Source organism: Natator depressus, chromosome 2 (genome assembly GCF_965152275.1).
Source record: "Natator depressus isolate rNatDep1 chromosome 2, rNatDep2.hap1, whole genome shotgun sequence".
NCBI lineage: Eukaryota > Metazoa > Chordata > Testudines > Cheloniidae > Natator > Natator depressus.
In genome coordinates, this window is record NC_134235.1 from 179995571 (window position 1) to 180016212 (window position 20642).

Sequence of the window (20642 nt, forward strand, 5' to 3'; positions counted from 1 at the left end):
CAGTCAACATTGGCCTCATTCTGCTCCTACGTGTTCTCAGAGTTGCTCTAATTCAGAATTAGGATTGAGCCTACAAAGAGGCTCAGATGAGAACGGTCTAGGACCACCATTATCTTTTATATCAGACTTTTTAATTCATGCTCACTTTTTCTTGCCAAGAGAATAAATACAATTACTCTTTAGACCCATTCTCACCTCACCCTCTTTCCGATATAACATTTGCCCCTTTTCATGTCTGAGATGAGCTATCCCAGTTGCCTTATTTCTGAGATGATCCAAAGTCACCTCAGTCTGAATGGAGGAATAGGGCTTATATTTTAAATAAAAAGAGACACGTTAATAGCTCATTACACTTACATGAAAATCTCTTTAGGGACTGATCCTACATTCCTTGCACACTGAAAATTCCTATTGGGTTGAACCCATTATATATGTAATATTAACCAATGCCTTTTTTCTATTAAGGTCATAAATTTGGTTTCTATGATGCCTTAATACATAGATTTTAAGGGACAATATTTGTATTACTGTAACATAGAGGAAATAATACCTTAAAAGAAAAGTTTCCTCATACATTTTCAGAGGGGGCTTGGGCCTTCTTAAAACTGAGTATGAATGATATTTACACTAATCATATAAGATTACTTAAGCGCTGAATCTTGCCAAGTAATTATCATCACCCTTCTAGGATGACATACTGCCATTGCACAGGATTCCATCATTACAAGAATGAGCCTCTATAATGTGATATTAGATTGATGTAGGTAAGCAAGAAACAAATGCAGGATTAAGTATCACAGCACATTACTGAACTAGATGCTTGTTTTATCGTGGTTGTATGCTTGACAGATGCTAGAATGACTAGATCTGCGCAAGTGACCAGAAGGTCACATAGCTGCATGTCTAGGACCATGCACACAAGACACTATTTGCCAACTAAGTGTGGAAGTAAACCAAAACTGACTGACAGGAATGAGCAACTGCTGAGGCAGTCAGTGTCTGCAAATGGCATTCTCTGCTATCCGATAACCACTGATAACACGGATGAATGCTGTCAGGGTTTTTAACTAACAGGTATTCTCTCAGGGTTCTTAACTAACAGAATTCTCCAATTCGCTCATTAAGTATTGTCCACCATTTTACTATGAAATGGACCAAACAAGAGGCTACCCTTAAAAGTCTCACTACAGTTGCTGTCAGAAAGAAATATTGTGGGGCAAAGACACAACACAAACACTATATTCAGTTTTGTAGTCGCTCTTATTTGGGGATTTGCAGAGGTATGATACTTAATTAAAGATTCCTGGGCTATGCTGGGTCAATAAGAAAGAACACGTGATGAGTGTTTCCCCTGGCTTCACTCAAATGTAGGTACAGTCCTACTTCAGAAGAAATACTTTATTCTAAATAGAGACATTATAGAATTATAAACATTCTCTCCAGTAACTATCCACATGGATCCACTACAATACGGTTGACCTGGCAAATCATAATGGTAAATGAAAAAAAAAGTTTAAAAGTTGAGCTCTGCTTTAATGTCACCAATAGGTCATCATAATGGAGCATGCATGCATGCAGCTAAGGTAGTCAGGGAGGGGTTCAGGCAAATCAGTAGCTGATGATCATCCCTATGGAAGAGTATTATACTAACACCTTAACCAGGCAAGAACTGTGGGGCTGGAAGTTCTCCCCTGAGGGGTGAGATAAAAAAAACAGAGCCTTTATCAGTTATGGTCATTGCAGATCCTTGAGCAGCTTTCATAAGAGTAGGACTTTCAGCCTCAACCCTTTGGCCAGATTCTAATTTGAGTGATTACCTTCCTCCTGGAGTTGCAGCTGGCATTCTTCGCTGCCTGAGAAAGGCAAGGCAGGACCCGGGGGAGATGGCTACATTAAACGGCATGAGCACCTGGTCAAGTTGCATGTGTTTCTTTTTTTAGCTTTCAGAAATGCACTGAAGCAACCTAAAGAGCTTGGGTCTAGCACAACTCTTCCAGCTGGTACAGGTTCACAAGTACAAAGTGCCCTTGTACCACAGTGAAATAAGATGGTGGAAAAGAGTCATGATTTTACTCTTCACGAGTCTGTTGAAAACATTCATCGTCAGTGGGGATGAATGCTTTGGTTTGTTTATGCTTGGCCTTGCTCCAGCCTGGGGTTTTCTGGCTGTGGTTCTCTGTGGTCTCAATCTAGCAGTATTTTGCTACAGATCTCTATATATTACATGGTTACAGTTGTCTATCTCATTTCACTTTGAGATCCCAACAGTACCAAAATACACCTTTATCCAACAGTATCAATATTATTCATTTTCAAAAGATCTTGACTGGCACCTTGAGGATGGACTCACGAGGCCTTTCCATGCCTATACTATACACAGAGTAGCATAGCACTGTCTAATTGCCAGGGCATAGTGAGCAGGGATGTCTTTGTGTTTATCTGATTTACCAGCTAAGCTGATATTGAGTCACATGCATTCTCCCACCCTGAGAGTGGTTTTATTTTTGGATAAGGGCTGGGCACTTGTTCTCTTGACTTCAGAGAGAGGCTGCAGTTGGCTTTGCTACCATAATCTCTCTCTGGACTCAACAATCATGCCTACAGTACATAGCATCACATTATCTGTTCTGTCTCACCGCGGATCTCATTTCACTCTTTCAAAAGCAAGCTACCAACACAGCTTTATTGCTGTGTTGAAACGGTCGCACTTTTCTATGTGCTAAATTTCTGAGTGCTTTTCACTCCAGCGCCCTGCAATAGTAGCTTACTTGTGTGGAACAAAGCTGTTCGGAATGATGAAGGTAAAAGGAAAACAGAAAGTAAAGATTATTCTGTAGACACTCCTGTTCATGTCACAGCATCTGAAGATCCTGTAACATCAGTGGTGAGCAAAAGGGGCATGCCATTAAGGCACATGTTAAGATATTGCCTCTGCTGCTTCTGTTAGTAGAGGAGCGGTTATCCCCGATTATACATATTAAAGGTGTGTTTCTTTGCCAGAAACAGTGTCAATGGCTCCCACCATTATCTTAGTGGTTAATTGTGGCTCTCTTTTTTTAAAGCACACTTTTTAGCGATGAGAAAACAGCCATTGCTTACATCACAGCAGAAGGATCCCACAGTGAGTGAACAATTTGAAGTGGCTACAGTTTTACATCATACACACTTGTACTGAGGATAATACCTGAGCCTTTCACTAACCTAGTCCTTTTGCTAATTGGATACTGTGACAGGGTTGGGCCAGATGGCTACAGGAGAGTAATAGAAGGCAGATATATTAGCCCCAGGTTAAGTAGGTCCCTTTTCTCTGGGTAATGTAACAGGGAAGGTTCCAGAACAATCAGGAACCTTCTGGAGAAAATTAAGACAGACAGGCTGATTAGAACACCTGCAGCCAATCAAGAAGCTGCTAGAATCAATTAAGGAAGGCTAATCAGGGCACCTGGGTTTAAAAAGGAGCTCACTTCAGTTTGTGGTGCGTGTGTAAGGAGCTGTGAGCAAGAGGTGCTAGGAGCCGAGAGTGAGAATGTGTACTGTTGGAGGACTGAGGAGTACAAGCATTATCAGACACCAGGAGGAAGGTCCTATGGTGAGGATAAAGAAGGTGTTGGGAGGAGGCCATGGGGAAGTAGCCCAGGGAGTTGTAGCTGTCGCACAGCAGTTCCAGGAGGCACTCTAGACAGCTGCATTCCAAAGGGCCCTGGGCTGGAACCCGGAGTAAAGGGCAGGTCTGGGTTCCCCCCAAACCTCCCAACTCCTGGTCAGAAACAGGAGGAGTTGACCTGGACTGTGGGTTCACGAAAACAGCCAAACTGAGGGCTGCTGTGAAGCTCCAAGGCGAGCAAATCCGCCACTAAGCACAAAACCCACCAAGGTAGAGGAGGAACTTTGTCACAATACATATATCCTCTCAGTCAATTAACCTTTCAACTTCAAAAAGCTTGATCAAAAGCTAAATTATGATGAAGCTTCAGAAGAAATCCCTACACTTATGCAACACAGTCCATGTGTTTCAGGGCTAGAGGAGTTTCTGAGAACTACAGCCCCAATCCAGTAAAGCATATGAGCCCATGAGTAACTACGTATTTCAAGGAGATTACTCTCATGCTTAAAGTTATGATCATGCTTAAGTACTTTGCTGGATCTGTGCCTTATGTCCATAGTTCATTCCAGTATTAGATGTGAGTTCTTACCTTTATTTGGGGAGGAAGTTCTTTCCATAGCATGCCACATGCCCTTAGTCTGTGTGTTCCAGAACATTGGTTCATGACTTGGTTCATGTAACAATTATGACTTACCTTTAATTTTTTCCTCTCAGGATATCCTGATATGCACAAAGAGATTCCAAGCATGGTGACCAGATTTCCTTAACATCTTTCATTTTATTCTTAAACATATGTTTATTTCACCATTTCTGAAAAAAATGCCCTACTTATTTTAGCCATATAGGAAAGGATTGGATCTCCAAAAACCATATACATTGACACTTCATACCAACAAAAGAGGTGCCAACCTGTGAACCAACTTATAGTCAATGATATATGTTGCCTAATAGGCAGACTTGCAGGAAGGTGTTTGTCCTACATCCAAGATGAAGCAGGACTACAGATGCCTGAAGCAATCTCCAGAAGTACCCTACACTGTACTTCTTACTGTTTCATATCTTCAGAAATGATACAAAATGAAACAGTGGCCTTCAAGACATGTGGGAGCTTCCTTTAGTTATCAGATACAATAGTATCACAAATGCCTTCCGACTTGTTTTGTATTAGAGATAGGCCTGAGCTCCCACCAGCTTTGGGGTGGTTCAGATCAAGATAAGGACCTCCCTAAATTTTGGGGGGTGTTTGGATACTGGGTTTTGGTTTGGACTCATCTCTGCCTGTGATCAGTGTAGTTAACTTCCAGAAACTGTGCATAAGAGTTGCACTGGGAATGGCTACTTTTAGAAGGCTTTCAAAAAAATGATTGAATATTTTTCAGGGTACGACCTATAAGACCCTTACAGTGCATGAATCATGCCCTAAAAACATGGTATTTGAAGAATTAGGGGATTAGAAAAACCTATTTTGTTTTGGGGTTTGGTTTTTTTTGGTGGAAATCCTCTCTAAAGCATGTGAGACTTTCATGTAAACCAAAAGACAGAATTCTCCAACAATATTTAAATTCAAACTTTTGTCCCAAAGTCCATTTTTTCCCTTCCTGCATGGCGTTATTCCAGATAAAACAATTAAATGCCCAAATATATTTTTATGTAGGGATTTATTATCAATCGCCTGACCAGGACAGTGATAGTGACTGTGAAATGCTTAGGGAGATTAGAGAGGCTACCAAAATAAAGAACTCAATAAGAGTGTGGGATTTCAATTATCCCTATATTGACTGGGTACATGTCACCTCAGGACGAAATGCAGAGACAAAATTTCTCGATACTTTAAATGACTGCTTCTTGGAGCAGCTGGTACAGGAACCCACAAGGGGAGAGGCAATTCTCAATCTAGTCCTGAGTGGAGCGCAGGATCTGGTCCAAGAGGTAACTATAACAGGACCACTTGGAAATAGGGACCATAATATAATAACATTTAACATTCCTGTGGTGGGAAGAACACCTCAGCAGCCCAACACTCGGGCATTTAATTTCAGAAAGGGGAACTATGCAAAAATGAGGAGGTTAGTTAAACAGAAATTAAAAGGTACAGTGACTAGAGTGAAATCCCTGCAAGCTGCATGGACACTTTTCAAAGACACCATAATAGAGGCTCAACTTATATGTATACCCCAAATTAAAAAACACAGTAAAAGAACTAAAAAAGAGCCACTGTGGCTTAACAACCATGTAAAAGAAGCAGTGAGAGATAAACAGGCATGTTTTAAAAAGTGGAAGTCAAATCCTAGTGAGGTAAATAGAAAGAAGCATAAACACTGCCAAATTAAGTGTAAAAATGTAATAAGAAAAGCCAAAAAGGAGTTTGAAGAACAGCTAGCCAAAAACTCAAAAGGTAATAACAAAATGTTTTTTAAGTACATCAGAAGCAGGAAGCCTGCTAAACAACCAGTGGGGTCCCTGGACGATTGAGTTACAAAAGGAGCACTTAAAGACGATAAAGTCATTGTGGAGAAACTGAATGAATTCTTTGCTTCAGTCTCCATGGCTGAAGATGTTAGGGAGATTCCCAAACCTGAGCCATCCTTTGTAGGTGACAAATCTGAGCAATTGTCACAGATTGAAGTGTTGTTAGAGGAGGTTTTGGAATTAATTAAGAAACTTAATAGTAACAAGTCACCAGGACCAGATGGCATTCACTCAAGAGTTCTGAAAGAACTCAAAATTGAAATTGCAGAACTATTAACTATGGTTTGTAACCTGTCCTTTAAATCAGCTTCTGTACCCAGTGACTGGAAGATAGTTAATGTAATGCCAATATTTAAGAAGGGCTCTAGAGGTGATCCCGGCAATTACAGACGGGTAAGTCTAATGTCAGTACTAGGCAAAATAGTTGAAACAGTAGTAAAGAATAAAATTGTCAGACACATAGAAGAACATAAACTGCTGGGCAAAAGTCAACATGGTTTCTGTAGAGGGAAATCATGTCTTACTAATCTATTAGAGTTCTTTGAAGGGGTCAACAAACATGTGGACAAGGGGGATCCAGTGGACATAGTGAATTTAGATTTCCAGAAAGCCATTGACAAGGTCCCTCACCAAAGGCTCTTATGTAAATTAAGTTGTCATGGGATAGGAGGGAAGATCCTTTCATGGATTGAGAACTGGTTAAAAGACAGGGAAGAAAGGGCAGGAATAAATGGTAAATTTTCAGAATGGAGATGGGTAACTAGTGGTGTTTCCCAAGAGTCAGTCCTAGGACCAATCCTATTCAATTTATTCATAAATGATCTGGAGAAAGGGGAAAACAGTGAGGTGGCAAAGTTTGCAGATGATACTAAACTGCTCAAGATAGTCAAGACCAAAGCAGTCTGTGAAGAACTTCAAAAAGATCTCACAAAACTAAGTGATTGGGCAACAAAATGGCAAATGAAATTTAATGTGAATAAACGTAAAGTAATGCACATTGGAAAAAATAACCCCAACTATACATACAATATGATGGGGGCTAATTTAGCTACAACTAATCAGGAAAGAGATCTTGGAGTCATCGTGGATAGTTCTCTGAAGATGTCCATGCAGTGTGCAGTGGCAGTCAAAAAAGCGAACAGGATGTTAGGAATCATTAAAAAAGGGATAGAGAATAAGACAGGGAATATCTTATTGCCCTTGTATATATCCATGGTATGCCCACATCTTGAATACCGCATACAGATGTGGTCTCCTCATCTCAAAAAGATATACTGGCATTAGAAAATGTTCAGAGAAGGGCAACTAAAATGATTAGGGGTTTGGAACATGTCCCATATGAGGAGAGATTAAAGAGGCTAGGACTTTTCAGCTTGGAAAAAAGGAGACTAAGGGGGGATATGATAGAGGTATATAAAATCATGAGTGGTGTGGAGAAAGTGAACAGGGAAAAGTTATTTACTTGTTCCCATAATATAAGAAATAGGGGGCACCAAATGAAATTAATGGGCAGCAGGTTTAAAACAAATAAAAGGAAGTTCTTCTTCACACAGCGCACAGTCAACCTGTGGAACTCCTTGCCTGAGGAGGTTGTGAAGGCTAGGACTATAAAAGGGTTTAAAAGAGAACTGGATAGATTTATGGAGGTTAAGTCCATTAATGGCTATTAGTGAGGATGGGTAAGGAATGGTGTCCCTAACCTCTGTTTGTCAGAGGGTGGAGATGGATGGCAGGAGAGAGATCACTTGATCATTACCTGTTAGGTTCACTCCCACTAGGGCACCTGGCATTGGCCACTGTTGGCAGACAGGATACTGGGCTGGATGGACCTTTGGTCTGACCCAGTATGACCATTCTTATGTTCTTATGAAATTATACACACGGGTATTATGCAGTGCTGTCACAACAGCATCCTTTGGACTCCGGTGCCCTGAGATCAAATATCACCTTCAGTAAACTAGCCGAGCTACTTAAAAAAAAGGGAACACACATTTCTGGAACATTTCTATCAAAAATTGTTTCTTTCGTATCAAAAATTTCAAAACTATTTTTTCCATGAAAATTTGTGCAAAAAAGAAAAAAATCCTACCAGCTCTGCTGATTCACCCACCATCATTCCCAATGGACATGACCTCCTTTGTAGAATGCTTTGAGATCTATAGATTAAAAGTGCTATAGAAGAGCTATGTATTAATTATTATTATTATTACCCAGAACATAAACATCCCCAAATTGTATAAACTTGCCATTTCTGCTTAGAGGGACACCCCGGAATGAACCAGCAGGAGTGCTGTGCATCACGGTGGAGATGCTCTGACAGAATTGTGTATGAATGCTATTCCTGGCTCCTGCAAGGGCTATCAGATCCTCAGTTTCACGAACATTACAATTTACCCTACAGTTTTAAAAATACTATAACTTTGGTAGCTGTAAACCTTGCTTTTTATCTCCAGGTACACAGCACTGTTCGAGAGGCTATTTTAAAAGTTTGCCTCAAGACATTTGATTAGTTCAACTCTGATTTATATATTGTGGAGCAGTGTTCTTGGTTATATCACTGCCCTCTGCCCATATTGCCATTTTACTGCTGTCGCTCTGGGTTTTATGCGGTGTGTGCAGTTCTACCAGAGTCCTTTCTCTCTCTTTCCGAACAATTTTTTCCTAACAAGCCCAAACAATTACTCCCTACATAGGTAAGAGTCATTTGAAACACAATGTGTCATTAGGCTTATCTTGTGAATTTGTAGCTGAGGGCTTTAAATGAAAACCAGGAAAAAAAAATCAATACTGCTTTTCTACAAACCATCCACCAGTTTATCCAGAAGAACCTATTACCCTTTCAGCTTTCATGCTAATCTCTCTAGGTTCCTCTGTAGCCTATTTGTGAAACTCCTACATCATTTAAATCAATTGCAAACCCCGGTCATACTGCTATAAGTGGAACATATACCTAATGGTCAGGAAAGTCAATCAATATTTTTAACATGTATTTTTACTATAGCTAAAGAAAAATACCCACCTGAAAAAAATCCATTTATTATCAACTAAAAAAATTCCCTCAACTCCCAATTCTTACTGGATAAATATCATAATTAACCTTTAAAATACTAATGAACAATTACCCACTACAAGGAAGAGATGGAAGGAAAAGGGAAACCCGTGTTTCCCACTGGAAGGATTACTAAATCATTACAGTAGTTGTTCAAAAGTAGTTTGGTTTGAATAGCACCTCTACAAAGCTACTTTTGATCACTTGGCCTATTACTGAGACAATAAGGGCTATGCAACATTTATAAAGTGGCGGAACTAATCCAAGATTAGGATTGCCCCCGCTGTATGATCCATTGGCTCTGGAATAGGAAAAATAAAACAGCTGTATCTTTTGATTAAGCCTTTGACTGCCATGGACTTTATGCAAGGTGGTCTCAGTAGGATCCTTGCTAATCAAGAAGTTATTAGTTACCTGATAATGTGCCTTTCAGAACAGCTAGGAAATGGTGACAGTTCACAACCAATATGGCTCTTCTTACACTGTTTTTCTGGGCAAGCGATATGTCCGGCAAGGTACCACAGCAGTTAAAACCCTTGATAAAACTTCTGGCAAAGATTTTAAAAAATAGGGGCTCAAACTTAGGCTCCTAAATTCACGTCGGTGCCTGCAGAAGTGGCTCCATTTTCAAAATCACTGAGCAACCAGTGGTGCCCATGGAAATCAGTTCACTGAAATAAATGGAATTTGTTGAGTCCCCAGCACTTTTGAAAACCAGGTTGCTTCTGTAGTTGCCTAAAATGGACTATAGAGGGCTTGTTTTTGAAAATCTTGGCGTTAGTGTTTCAGAACAAATGTTTCTGTTGTTCTTAGTGTTACATTACTGCTGCACACAGGAGGGCTTTGATTTATGGCCCTTTGTGAATGGGATCCAAGAGTGTTGTGCAAATCTTTAACTTCAGAGAAGGATTAAACAGGCAGGATGTGGGAGTTAAGTGTTAATGGATGGTGGAAAAGGGTTCATTCCCTTTGCTGATGTATTTCCCTCGCTGCTAAAACAGTTGCAGACATTACCTTCAATGCTAGCACACACCTCTTCCCCACACTTCTAAGGCAGCATTTCCTAGACCAACATTTGAGTGTTGGGAAAAGCAGTTGGTTGCAGTTTCGGTGTCATTTCCAGAAGGACCTTTGTCTGTTCCTGAGGGTGACAAAAACACAGCAGCACTGGTACCTCAGCATAACTGATTGGTGTACATAAAGCCCTTAGAGATTCAACAGGGCCTAACTAAAGCTAGGGACTTCTGTTCTGGCCCATCTCTAACACACACCTTGGGGAGTGTTATAAATATAAAGGGAAGGGTAAAAACCTTTAAATCCCTCCTGGCCAGAGGAAAAACCCTTTCACCTGTAAAGGTTTAAGAAGTGAAGATAACCTCGCTGGCACCTGACCAAAATGACCAATGAGGAGACAAGATACTTTCAAAGCTGGAGGGGGGGAAAACAAAGGGTCCTCTCTGTCTGTGTGATGTTTTTGCCGGGACCAGAGCAGGAATGCAGGTCAGAACTCCTGTAAAGAGTTAGTAAGCAATCTACTTAGATATGCGTTAGATTCTGTTTTGTTTATCGGTGCATCCGATGAAGTGAGCTGTAGCTCACGAAAGCTTATTCTCAAATAAATTGGTTAGTCTCTAAGGTGCCACTAGTACTCCTTTTCTTTTTGTTTTGTTTAAATGGCTGATAAAATAAGTTGTGCTGAATGGAATGTATAGTCCTGTGTATTCCTGTCTTTTTGTAACTTAAGGTTTTGCCTAGAGGGATTCTCTATGTTTTAAATCTGATTACCCTGTAAGGTATTTACCATCCTGATTTTACAGAGGTTTTTCTTTACTTTTTCTTTAATTAAAATTCTCTTTTTAGAACCTGATTGCTTTTTCATTGTTCTTAAGATCCAAGGGTTTGGGTCTGTGGTCATCTATGCAAATTGGTGAGGATTTTTATCAAGCTTTCCCCAGGAAAGGGGGTGTAGGGTTTGGGGGGATATTTTGGAGTGGGGGAGATGTTTCCAAGTGAGCACTTCCCCTGTTATTTTTGTTAGACACTTTGGTGGTGGCAGCATAAAGGTTCAAGGACAAAAGGTAAAACAGTTTGTACCTTGGGGAAGTTTTAACCTAAGCTGGTAAAAATAAGCTTAGGGGGTCTTTCATGCAGGTCCCCACATCTGTACCGTATTGTTCAGAGTGGGGAAGGAACCTTGACAGGGAGAATGATCAATACATTTTTATTTCTCTATTTATCAAAATGTGCTGTGTCCTGGAGGGCTTGCCTCCATTCTACAACCCTTCACACATCAGATATTCCCAAAGACTAATATACAGCTGCTAATATATCACAACTGACTCTTAAGTCTTTGGATTCAGGTAGACAATGTGAAACCAGAGAAGGAAGTGTTACACTGTGGACTATCAGGTAGTATATTTTGCTATTAATAGTGTAGCATGGGAACTACCAGGTGCATACTTTGGCTAAATTACACTTTCAGATAATATTGATAAAATTCAAACCACCTCCTGGATGTAGTACTTATGATCTTCAAAGTTCTGTACTGTATTAATTATTTAACATTCACCCAGCCCCTACATGGCGGGATAAGCTTTATCACCCACTTTTTAAAAAAGGGGAGGACAGAAAAAGGATAAGTGATGTGTTGAAGGCCATATCGTAAATTAGTGGCAGAGCAGGGATTAGAAATTAGGAATTCCTAGCCCTCAGTCCCATGCTTATTCATTCTATAGCTCTCAAATTCAATTCCTCCGCAGGAGTGTTCATTGCAGGTACAGTCTGTGCTGATGGGGGCTTGTACCCCTGCAGAGAGGATTTGTGTTGAAAATGCAAGGGGAAACAATTCTGAAAGACAATCATTAACTTTTCAGGCAACAGGGAAGGCAGAGAGAGAGAGAGAGAGAGAGAGAGCAAACAGTTTCTTGTGTCTGTCACTATGTACAAATTTTTAGCTGCATTGAAAATTATAGCCCCAATGTGTTCAGCCTACCCAAACAGGCTAATCAGAATCATTTGGTGTAATCATTTTCATTAGGAATAAACATATTCAGTCATTGATGAAACATAACTAAGCACCAGGCAGATAAAAAGAGTTCTATCTTGAACACATACTGGACCTTGTGAGAATGTGCCATTGGCTTTGGAATAGGAAAAATAAAACAAAAGGAAAAACATAACATGCATAGAGAGTACTTACCAGATGCAACAAATAGCAGAACAGATGCAAAATGGCCACTTTAGGGCTGCTGCTGCCTGGCTCTGCCAAATTTAGAGGACCAGGCTTCAGAAAAGCATTCTGGGAAAAGAATTCCTACATGGGAGAAAGCTGCGTGGGTGTTAGGCAACAGGAGAATAGCTTCTGGGTTGCCCTTTCCTTGTACCAGTGCCATATCCCAAGCCTGATTCTGAGCATGCTTTTGTTATACTCATACCCCTGCTTACTTCAGTGGAGTTACTCCTGATTAATAGTAAGCTCAGAATCAGGCCTAGTGGATATTCTGATTAAGGTTTACCATTAACCAGACCAGCTTTACTGCACCTTCTAAATAAGTATATAATTATTACAGTAAGTGGCACCTGAACTTAGGCACTGGCACTCTTGATGAGCCAAACAGCCATATTACTATGGAGAGGGCAGTCACGTCTACTCCACTGAACATTTGAAAGGATAGTTTGGAAGCCCCAATATTGACCTACTCAACTGGGTTAAATTTGTTAGCAGGTACCTTTCCCCCCTCTCCCACCTTCTGGCAATAATTTAAGACCTGATTTTTTCTACTTACACTTCTCAGGGCAACTGTGCAATCTTAGGGTATGTCTACACTACGAAATTAGGTCAAATTTATAGAAGTCGGTTTTGTAGAAAGTGTTTTCATACAGTTGATTGTGTGTGTCCCCACACAAATGCTCTAAGTGCATGTAGTCGGCGGAGTGTGTCCACAGTACCGAGACAATCGTCGACTTCCGGAGCGTTGCACTGTGGGTGGCTATCCCACAGTTCCCGCAGTCTCCGCCGCCCATTTGAATTCTGGGTAGAAATCCCAGTGCCTGATGGGGCTAAAACATTGTCGCGGGTGGTTCTGGGTACATATCGTCAGGCCCTTGTTCCCTCCCTCTCTCCGTGAAAGCAAGGGCAGACAATCATTTTGTGCCTTTTTTCCTGAGTTACCTGTGCAGACGCCGTACCACGGCAAGCATGGAGCCCGCTCAGCTAACCGTCACTGTATGTCTCCTGGGTGCTGGCAGACATAGTACTGCATTGCTACACAGCAGCAGTTTATTGCCTTTTGGCAGCAGACAGTACAGTATGACTGGTAGCCGTCGTCAACATAGTCCTGGGTGCTCTTTTAACGGGGTGCCTGGGCAAACATGGGAGTGACTCAGCCAGGTCATTTCCCTTGTTTCGTCTCATGGCGATTGAGTCCTACTGGCAGTGCACTGTCTTTTAATCTGCAGCTAGCAGAAGACGATGGCCAGTAGTCATACTGCACCGCCTTCTACCGAGCACCCAGGAGATGATGGCGGCTAGTGGTCATACTACACAGTCTGCTGCCAGCAAGATGTATAAAGATAGATGAAGTGGCTCAAAACAAGAAATAGACCAGATTTGTTTTGTATTCATTTTCTCCTCCCTCCCTCCCTCTGTGAAATCAACGGCCTGCTAAACCCAGTTTTGAGTTCTATCCTTGAGGTTTTGAGTTCTATCCTTGAGGGGGCCATTCTGTTTCTCGCAAAGCCACCCTCTTTGTTGATTTTAATTCCCTGTAAGCCATGTCGTCAGTCGCCCCTACCTCCATCAGGGCAATGGCAGACAATTGTTCTGTGCCTTTTTTCTGTGCAGACGCCATACCACGGCAAGCATGGAGCCCGCTCAGATCACTTTGGCAATTAGGAGCACATTAAACATCACGCGCATTATCCAGCAGTATATGCAGCACCAGAACCTGGCAAAGTGATACCGGATGAGTAGGTGACGTCAGCGCGGTGATGTGAGTGATGAGGACATGGACACAGACTTCTCTCAAAGCACGGACCCTGGCAATGTGGGCATCATGGTGCTAATGGGGCAGGTTCATACGGTGGAACACCGATTCTGGGCTTGTGAAACAAGCACAGACTGGTGGGACCGCATAGTGTTGCAGGTCTGGGACGATTCCCAGTGGCTGCGAAACTTTCGCATGCGTAAGGGCACTTTCATAGAACTTTGTGACTTGCTTTCCCCTGCCCTGAGGTGCAAGAATACCAAGATGAGAGCAGCCCTCACAGTTGAGAAGTGAGTGGCGATAGCTCTGTGGAAGCTTGCAACGCCAGACAGCTACCGGTCAGTTGGGAATCAACTTGGAGTGGGCAAATCTACTGTGGGGGTTGCTATGATGCAAGTAGCCAAAGCAATCAAAGATCTGCTGATATCAAGGGAAGTGACCCTGGGAAATGTGCAGGTCATAGTGGATGGCTTTGCTGCAATGGGATTCCCTAACTGTGGTGGGACCATAGACGGAACCCATATCCCTATCTTGGCACCGGAGCACCAAGCCGGTGAGTATATAAACAGCAAGGGGTACTTTTCAACAGTGCTGCAAGCACTGGTGGATCACAAGGGACGTTTCACCAACATCAACGTGGGATGGCTGGGAAAGGCACATGACGCTCGCATCTTCAGGAACTCTGGTCTGTTTCAAAGCTGCAGGAAGGGACTTTATTCCCAGACAAGAAAATAACCGTTGGGGATGTTGAAATGCCTATAGTTATCCTTGGGGACCCAGCCTACCCCTTAATGCCATGGCTCATGAAGCCATACACAGGCAGCCTGGACAGTAGTCAGGAACTGTTCAACTACAGGCTGAGCAAGTGCAGAATGGTGGTAGAATGTGCATTTGGACGTTTAAAAGTGCGCTGGCGCAGTTTACTGACTCGGTTAGATCTCAGTGAAACCAATATTCCCGCTGTTATTACTGCTTGCTGTGCGCTCCACAATATCTGTGAGAGTAAGGGGGAGACGTTTATGGCGGGGTGGGAGGTTGAGGCAAATCGCCTGGCTGCTGGTTACGCACAGCCAGACACCAGGGCAGTTAGAAGAGCACAGGAGGGCGTGGTGCGCATCAGAGAAGCTTTGAAAACCAGTTTCATGACTGGCCAGGCTACGGTGTGAAAGTTCTGTTTGTTTCTCTTTGATGAAACCCCCCGCCCCTTGGTTCACTCTACTTCCCTGTAAGCTAATCACCCTCCCCTCCTCCCTTCGAACACCGCTTGCAGAGGCAATAAAGTCATTGTTGCTTCACATTCATGCATTCTTTATTCACTCATCACACAACTAGCGGGATAACTAACAAGGTAGCCAGGAGGGGAGGTGGAGGAGAGAAGCACTAGGAGGGGTGGTGGAGGAGGGAAGGACAAGGCCACACAGCACTTTAAAACTTTAAAACTTATTGAATGCCAGCCTTCTGTTGCTTGGGCAATCCTCTGGGGTGGAGTGGCTGGGTGGCCAGAGGCCCCCCACCGTGTTCTTGGGCATTTGGGTGAGGAGGCTATGGAACTTGGGGAGGAGGGCGATTGGTTACACAAGGGCTGTAGCGTCGGTCTGTGCTCCTGCTGCCTTTGCTGCAGCTCAACCATACGCTGGAGCATATTGGTTTGATCCTCCAGCAGCCTCAGCATTGAATCCTGCTTCCTCTCATCACACTGCTGCCACCTTTCAGCTTCAGCCCTCTCTTCAGCCTGCCACTTACTCTCTTCAGCCCGCCACCTCTCCTCCCGGTCATTCTGTGCTTTCCTGCACTCTGACATTGTCTGCCTCCACGCATTCATCTGTGCGCTGTCAGTGTGGGAGGATAGCATGAGCTCAGAGAACATTTCATCACGAGTGCGTTTTTTTTGCCTTCTAATCTTTGCTAGCCTCTGGGAAGGAGAAGATCCTGTGATCCTTGAAACACATGCAGCTGGTGGAGAAAAAAAAAGGGACAGTGGTATTTAAAAAGACACATTTTATAGAACAATGGGTACACTCTTTCACTGTAAATCTTGCTGTTAACACTACATACATAGCACATGTGCTTTCGTTAAAAGGTCGCATTTTGCCTCCCCCCAGCATGTGGCTAGTCCCTCACCCCCCCCCCCCCCCGGCTAACAGCAGGGAACATTTCTGTTCAGCCACAGGCAAACAGCCCAGCAGGAACAGGCACCTCTGAATGTCCCCTTAAGAAAAGCACCCTATTTCAACCAGGTGACCATGAATGATATCACTCTCCTGAGGATAAAACAGAGAGATAAAGAATGGATGTTGTTTGAACGCCAGCAAACATACACTCAATGCTTTGTTCTACAATGATTCCCGAGTATGTGCTACTGGCCTGGAGTGGAAAAGTGTCCTACCATGGTGGATGGAATAAGGCTGCCCTCCCCAGAAACCTTTTGCAAAGGCTTTGGGAGTATATCCAGGAGAGCCACAAATGCCAGGGCAAATTAATCATTAAACATGCTTGCTTTCAAACCATGTATAGTATTTTAAAAGGTACATTCACCAGAGGTCCCTTCTCCACCTGGCGGGTCCGGGAGGCAGCCTGGGTGGGTTCGGGGGGTACTGGCTTCAGGTCCAGGGTGAGAAACAGTTCCTGGCTGTCGGGAAAACGAGTTTCTCTGCTTGCTTGCTGTGAGCTATCTACAACCTCATCATCATCATCATCTTCCTCGTCCCAAAACCTGCTTCCATGTTGCCTCCATCTCCATTGAAGGAGTCAAACAACACGGCGGGGGTAGTGGTGGCTGAACCCCCTAAAATGGCATGCAGCTCATCATAGAAGCGGCATGTTTGGGGCTCGGACCCGGAGCGGCCATTCACCTCTCTGGTTTTCTGGTAGGCTTGCCTCAGCTCCTTAAGTTTCACGTGGCACTGGTTCGGGTCCCTGTTATGGCCTCTGTCCTTCTTGCCCTGGGAGATTTTGACAAATGTTTTGGCATTTCGAAAACTGGAACGAAGTTCTGATCTGACGGATTCCTCTCCCCATACAGCGATCAGATCCCGTACCTCCTGTTCGGTCCATGCTGGAGCTCTTTTGCAATTCTGGGACTCCATCATGGTCACCTCTGCTGATGAGCTCTGCATGGTCACCTGCAGCTTGCCACGCTGGCCAAACAGGAAATTGAAATTCAAAAGTTTGCGGGCCTTTTCCTGTCTACCTGGCCAGTGCATCAGAGTTGAGAGTGCTGTCCAGAGCGGTCACAATGGAGCACTCTGGGATAGCTCCCGGAGGCCAATACCATCTAATTGCATCCACAGTACCCCAAATTCAACCCAGCAAGGCTGATTTCAGCGCTAATCCCCTTGTCAGGGGTGGAGTAAGGAAATCGATTTTAAGAGCCCTTTAAGTCGAAAAAAAGGGCTTCGTCGTGTGGACGGGTACAGGGTTAAATTGATTTAATGCTGCTAAATTCAACCTCAACTCCTAGTGTAGACCAGGGCTTACTTATAACATTCCTATTAGTGGAGAGGGAAATAATTTGGAAAAGCTTTGTTTTATTTTTACAACAGATTAGTATAGAATATAAATATTTTTTTTGGGGGTGGTGGTGAGGAGCAAAACATTAGGTCAAATTCTACTCTTAGTTACAGGGGTGTAAATCCAGGGTTACTATCTAAGGTCTTAAACTATCTAAGGTACTTCGATGGTCACCATTACTACCATGTCCGAGCGCATCACAACACTCTGTGACGTAGGAAATAATGATCATCATCATTTTACAGACGGGGATCTGGGTATAGAGGCCTGGATCCACAAAGGGATTTAGATGACCTTGATAATCACTGGAATCCACAAAGACTGGGTTAGGTGCCTAAAATCCATATATAATGCATGGAGAGAGAGAGAGAGAGAGAGAGAGAGAGGTGCTTAAGAATGGGATCCAGCAAAAGCCTGCAAGCTGAGCAGGGAGCTGCCTAAGATAACTAACTGGAGATGCTAACACAAAGGGTATGTCCCAAATCCCAGCTCTCACAGAATTAGGAAGCCTAAATCTGAGCTGCAGGAAGCTGCCCATCTTTGCCTGTGAGCCACACCTAGAAACCCGTCTCCTGGAGTCATGGCTTAGGTACCTAAGCTATTCGTGTAAGAAAGGATGCGGGTGAGGCAATCATTCTTGTAACTTTTAGCCCAGTGGTTAGGGCACTCACCTAGGTTCAATTCCCTCCTCTGCCTGACAGAGAGAAATGATTTGAACAAGGGTCTCCCACTTCTCAGGAAAGTGCCCTGGGCTATGGAATATTTTGATGTAAGCCTTCATCAATCTCTTCTGTTGAAGTTGTTCCACTTTGGATAGATACTTAGTCCTGGGCAGAGTGAGAATGACTAACGCCTGGTGGTTAGGGCACTCACTTGGGAGGTGGATGGTCCAGGGTCCAGTCCCCCTGCTCTAGTGACTCTTAATTATTTGCAGTGCCTAAATCTGGGACTTAAAAACTGAAACCCCTTTGGGGATCTGGGCCGGAGATACTAGGGCATAGATTCTCAAAGGTATTTAGGCACTTAACTCTCATTGATTTCAATGTCAGTTGCCTAGATATCTTTGAGGATCTGGACCTAAGCGATGGGCCCAAGACCACACAGAACAACTATGACAGAGCAAGGAACTAAAACCAGGTCCCCGGAGTCCCAAGGTAGTGGTCTAACTACTCAACTATCCTTCCTCTCTTAGTGGTTGGATCACTCCAGAATGACATTTGAAAGTTGTAAGACATGGTCCAATTGACTTTAGCTCAAAACCCAATGTAAATATTATTTTAGAGATGGCTGGACAAATCAACTTTTCCCCTATAGAAAATGTTTGGTATTTTGATGAAAAACTGAAACCCAAAATGTTTTAGCCAGAATCCAAATGATTTTGATTCAGAAATGCTGCTGAGGTGCCTCAAGATCTCCTTTTTAGACTGTGCTTCCTGCTTAGACAACATCTTTTACAATGCATCATGGTCTACCCTTAAGGTGAAGAGAGGAAGTTTCATCATGAGAGCCCCTGATCATGATGCATCATGGGAGATTAAGTCTGACAGGGGAGCATGGCCCATGAGATGGGAATGGGAACATGAGGAAACTGAATTACAACTCTCGTGAAGCACCAAGTCAGGATATCCAAGTCTGAAATATTTTGGGTATTTGTTTTAATATGCATGTAGTTGAATGGTTGGTTTTATTGAAAACAAAATTGAAATTTATGACAGAAAGCAGATACTTTTTACAAAAAACTTTGTTTTGTTGAAAAACCAATTTTCCATCAAGATGCGGTTTGTCAACAAGCTGTATTATTTCTAATTCTGAGGTGGGAAGGAAAGTTAAGTGAATAACCGTAGTGTCCTTCATGGAAGAGAAGAGATAGGACTTAGATGTAGTGAATACAAAGGGGACTACTTATTCAATGTCCTGAATGCACACACTCCTGTACTGCTCTCTTGCTCCCAGGCTAACTAAATATAGCCTCTCAAAGGCCTGGCCTGGACTCTCTGGTCTTGGAATGGATGGCTGATTACACTATAGTCATGCCAGCGAGCTTTTCATTGAATTCATAGTGGTTTGTGTCACTCAGTTATATCTAATTACAGGAGTGATAAGAAGAAACAGATATTACATAAAATAATATAAAGAAAATAAAACCCAAACACCTGCGAGTGAAACCATGAGTTCAGGATCACAGCCAAAATCCAAATGCTGCAGCTTGACTAAAATAATAATAAAATATCAGTCAGTAATTGAGTAATTGAGGACTGAATTCTGTTTACGTTACCTGCCTATGATTTGACTATTTCTCAGCAAACCGTGATTAATTCGTACAAAGTTCAACGTTTGTCTTACCTATGATCCTGTACAATTCCACATTTTAGAAACTTAAGTTACACAAGAAGAATGATCCATGAAAAGGCTATTTGTCATACAGTAGTGAAGACTATTAGATTTAAATATGGACTGTAGCCCTTTCCTGGTTCCTACCCTTATGACAGGTAGATGTATAGAAGCTGCAGCCCTAGAATTAAAGGGAAGAGACACTAACCACATACTTTTATATGTCTAAATTAGTGGACATCATAATTTGTTTCATTCTGGGGTTAGAAATGCTCTTGAACATAGACAAAATCTTACTTCTACAAATGTACATTTGTAGTAGGGTTTATTTAAATAAGAAAGGTCTCACACAAATTGCTTTTTACAACCAGTTTATGCACAATTCTGGGGTCTGGAAATTGCAGAATTGATCAGTGGACTTCACCCGAGAGCCCAAGTGCAGGCTGCAGGACTGTTCAGGGATCATTCACCCACCACTGAGTGCAGCCATCACTGGAGTGGAATACAGCTGTCTTCATCAATGACGCTAAGTAACACTTTTCAGAATCAGTCTGAAGAATAACTTTCCAAATGAAACTGAAGTGGGTGTTTTAGTGAACCACGATGTAAGCATGAGAAACAGTGTAAGAATTCCATAAACCTTTTAACCGTTATCCCAGCCAATTCCATTTTTCTACAGGATGGATGTGTTTTA